Genomic DNA, 5,109 nt, shown 5'->3' on the forward strand with positions numbered 1-5,109 from the left:
AAACGGATTGTTTTTTAATCTGTTCATTTCCGTTTTATACCATTTTGAAAAACGCTCGTTTTTTTAAACTTCCAGAAAAAGATTCCACATGAATCGCCCTTTACTGGAATACACAAAACACATTGTCATTTATCTGCCTATTTATGAATCGTTTTCAAATAAACGCTAGATTATCGATAGTATATGTGTACTTATGCACGCTATAGAAGCGGGCTGAAAAATCGATTATCTTATTTCCTGATCAGCACACACACACTCACAGCCACACACACACATATGGGACATGTTGATATATAGGTGAAAAGAGCTCTGATTATCCCAAGACTGGTCAAATAGATTCCTTACCTCAGATCAGATGTTCTCCAAAAAGATTATTCCAATTCCTGATCGCCATTCCAAATATAGATCGCAGTTATTGATCCAACGCCGAGTACTGGAAATACATAATCCACGCTGTTCTGATGGTGGCCGATGACTGGGGTCGTCTCCGGTTACATGTCTGAGAAGTAAAATGTGGAATCCGGACTTTCTTTTCCCCATGCGTTTTCATTCAATCCAATCCAAAGGGTGCATTACCATCCGGGAGACGATAGGGGGCGGTATTTTCCCAATTCGAGCTCAGAGAGAGTCCCAGTGGTAACATGAGGCTAGATTGATGAAATATGAATGGAAATCGCTAATAAAAAAAATAACGATTAAAAACTAGACTTCTCGTCGCTTGGCACTCAACGGTTGGCATGAAATAACGAGAATTCTCGTCGTTGGCACTCAAAGTGTTAAGAGAAGAACCGGAATTGCAAAGGGCACATTCTGGAACCATAACGAATTATTGAGACGATTGAAACATAAGTTGTAAAACGAAGACCTGGGCCCTCATTTATCAATGGTGCGTGTACGCACAGATATGTGCGTAACCCGCGCGTACGATCATTTCTAAGCAAAGTGTGTGACTTATCAATTTGAATGTGTGCTTGACTTTGTGCGTATATTTACGCACAGCTCATAGCATGCGTACCTGGCGCCCAGCGGTAGAATATGAATATTGCACAAGCTTGTCAAAATCAGTCATTGGCTGGTCGAAAACAGGTTATCCCTACACCTGGGTAAAACCGAAGCTATCCTTTTTGGCTCGGCCATACAACTTAAGAGGTCTCCTGGGTTCAAGGTAGTGGTAGGAGATATCGAGGTAAGAGCAAAGGAGGAAGTCACATACTTAGGATGTATTTTGGACAACACCTTATCAGGGGTGAGCATGGCACAAAAGGTGGTCACAAAGATCAATCAGAGAATAAAATTTCTCTGTAGAGTGTCCACCTATATTAACAGGTCAGCAATGGAAGTCCTGGCAGGGGCACTGATCCAATGTCATTATGACTATGCATGCTCCTCCTGGTACACTGGCATCACAGTAGCACTGAAAGGTAGACTATAGACAGCTCAGAACAAATTAGTTAGAATGATTTTAAAACTCCATCCCAGGACTCACCTTACACAGACACATTTTAACAGCCTCAAATGGCTCGGGTTGAGGAGAGGGTTTCTCAAATAAAACTCAACATGACACACAGGATACTCGGGAATACTGTCCCTCAAGGATATTTTAACATGGTAAGGGATGTACATGGACACGCCACCAGGGGGAGCCCTACAGACATCGTCCCAGTGAGATGGAATAGAAAAATAGGCCAAAACTCATTCCTATATTTAGCAGCAGTACAATGGAATAGCCTACCAATGGAGTTGAAGTCCATAAGCCCCTTCTCCACTTTTAAATTAGCTATAAAGAGGTGGATCATAAGTAGCAGAAGCTGGGAGTAGTGAACAAATGGTTTTTAATATGTGTTATTCCTTTTTATTCTTTTATTGTCTATAAAATGGAATATTATTTCTATGTATTTTTTGTTTTTATACCACACATCCTGACATACAGACACTACAAACACCCACGTCCACACACCAGTACATAAATCCACTGACACCAATGATGAAGGACCACAATGGAAACAAGCCTATGGCTTTATTGTGTTTATTGGAATCCTATTGGTAAATGGAGAAATGTATACCTGTTCTTATTGTGATCAAATGTATATGTGCGATTTTCCATTCTAAATCAATAAACTATTCAATCAATCAATCAAAATGCGGAAATAAGCTTCCGTGCATTAGTTTCAACACTGGCGTGTTCTGTATGACCCGTAATCCATTATAGTTCATTGTAAAATAGCGACAGTAGTGTAATTATTGTCAAACCCTATTGTAACTGAGGGGTACAATTCCCTGACTGTATTACTAGATATGATACTTACTACCACTACCTTTGTACTTAATATTCGGCCACCCAGTACACGGCATAAATATATTATCATAAACACTCTCACGTAGATGAAACGGATCCAACACAAATGTACGAAGTCGAAACAGGTCTTTATTTCTACACAGCGATGGTGTGTAGAACAAGCACTTAATCACTTAATTACACTTATGAATTGAAATAGTATGCACTTTTATGGCAAAGAGTATTCGTCGGTATATCAATAGAGAATGTCCAATCTCTGAAGGCGCAGGTGGTAAATATACGACCTGGAATAGTTAAGGAATAACAGCAATGATACTTTAATGATTATATACTAGATACACTAGAGGGGGTTAATCCGGTCGCTTGTAAGCCGACAGGAGTAGGAGGGGGGGGGGGGTAGAATCCGGCTGCCTCGTCCGGCCAAGGGTATCCCAGGTGAACCCACTGTAGTGCCGTTCAATGCGCCGGCGATCCTTGGACCACAGATGAAAGCAGGTGGACTCTTTGTGGGCCGGCTCTCTCCGGTCCACGGGGGAGAGACATGAAGCGACCTCGTCTTGCAGAGCGTCTCCTCACCTTGCGTCCTCTCCAGGGGGGGGGGTTCCAACACACGGCAGTGTCGGGGGTCTTTATCCATGGAATAATCAAAGTATACAAAGCATAATCCGTGCCTGGGAAGGCGGGCTGTCGTCGGTAGAATAATCCGGTATACAGGTCCACTCGCTCGTCGGCTCTGGGGCTCCTCGGGTGCAGCTTCACATGGGGTCAACCACCCTGGGTAAGCAGCCAGTTCTCTGCCCGAAACGATGGGGTACTGACTACGGTAGTATTCTCACCGCACGAAGCACTATATATTAACAGACTATTATTAGCTTAATAGACTACGTCCAACTCGACGATATAGTGCCAAATATGACTATTCAAATATTAATATACACGATGTCTCAATACCGATGGTAGGCGAACTTGGCCTTACTCCCACACGTGGCGTCGCGGGGAGGCTTTACGTCTGTGACTCTATTGGAGGGTAAGAAACTGGACTGAAAAGAAAGTCCTACTTTAGTAGCGCAGTATATATACGCACTATGAACAAATAGTCCCATTAGTGGTGCGGTAGCCAGATTCCTACGCGGAACTAGGACTTGTTCGTACATGTGGAGCGGTACGTTTGAACTGGGTCTGAGGGGTATGGCAGCCTGGCACCAAGGTCTCGACCAATAGTAGAATGGAGACTATTATGGGATGTTCAGTAGGCTAGAATGGATATTCAATGCATATTGTACAAGGGATATCAGGGAATATTAGAGAATATACAAATACAAGTAAATATATATATATAAATAAATATATATATTCGGTTTAATCTGGCCCTTCACAACAGCCACCCCCTGAATAGGTCCCAGACCTAATCAGTTAAACAGAGACAGATTAATCGCGTTGTCTATTTACACATAAGGGTTCGCTGTAGGGGTCAGTCAACTTCACAAAGTCATAGGGTTGTAGGGTCATGGTCATCATCGATTGTGTCTGGGAGTCGAGGCAGTTCTATGAGCCTCGCCACGGGACGGGTGTAAGTGCGACCCTGGACGAGCACTTCAGCTGCTCGGACCTTGCCGTCGGCACCGGTGATCACTTTGCTTACGCGGCCGGCCGGCCACATAGCTCTGGGCAGTGATTGATCAATAATCATGACGACTGTTCCTTCTGTCAAATTGTCTCTCTCCTTTACCCACTTCTGGCGGGTCTGTAGAGACGGTAGGTAGTGCAGTAGGAAACTGTTCCAAAACTTGTCGGCTAATACTTGGCTGTACCTCCACATTCGTCGGCCGTTCGCTTCTTCAGGCCGGTACATTGTCTGGGGTAATGCAGGATCTAGCCGCCCCATCAGGAGTGTGTTGGGGGTAACTGGGTCGATATCCGCCACATCACTGGAGACATATCCGAGGGGCTTCGAGTTAAGTACTCCCTCAATCTCCGTGAGGACTGTCATTAGGACTTCTTCCGCCACAGTCTGGGCCCCAAGTACTGCGTACAGGGCTGTCTTTATGGAGCGCACTTCTCGTTCCCAAGTGCCACCGAAGTGGGGTGCGTTTGGGGGGTTGAATTGGAAATCAACCTGTGCTGGAGCGAGGTGGGTCTTAAGTTCTGGGCCCATAGCTTGGAAGCTCTCTCTCAGCTCTCTTTCGCCGCCTTTGAAGTTTGTCCCATGATCGGACAATAGGGTAGACGGTCTTCCTTTCCGTGATGTGAATCTTCGGAAGGCCATAAGGAATGAGTCTGTGCTCATGGTCGGGAGAAGCTCGATGTGTATCGCTCTGGTGGTCATGCATTTGAATACAATACCCCACCGCTTCTCGGTTCCTCTTCCTTTCTTTATGTGCAGCGGGCCAAAGCAGTCCATACCCGTTGAGTGGAATGGCTTGTCACCGATTCGGAGGCGACATGGAGGAAGGTCAGCCATCCTTGGTATGCTGGGCTGCGCGCGCCACTTGCGGCAGTCTAGACATGTTCGCTGGAAGCGTCGTACCGCCTCTCTTCCTTGTAGGATCCAGTAACGACGTCTGATTTCCGCGAAGACTCTTTCTGCTCCTGCGTGATGTACATCCTCATCGTATTTCTTTATAATTAGCTCTGTGACCTTGTGTCGGCTGTTCAATACGATCGGGTATTTAATGTCATCCGGTAGATTGGGGGCTCTGCGTAGGCGACCACCCACTCTGATGAGGGTATGAGCGTCGCTCTCGGGGGCCAGGTGAATTAATCTGCTGTCGGATGGGACGGGCTTTCCTCCCTGTAGACAGGCCAATTCATCG

This window comes from Notolepis coatsorum (genome assembly GCF_963971535.1).
Source record: "Notolepis coatsorum genome assembly, chromosome: 15".
Lineage (NCBI taxonomy): Eukaryota > Metazoa > Chordata > Actinopteri > Aulopiformes > Paralepididae > Notolepis > Notolepis coatsorum.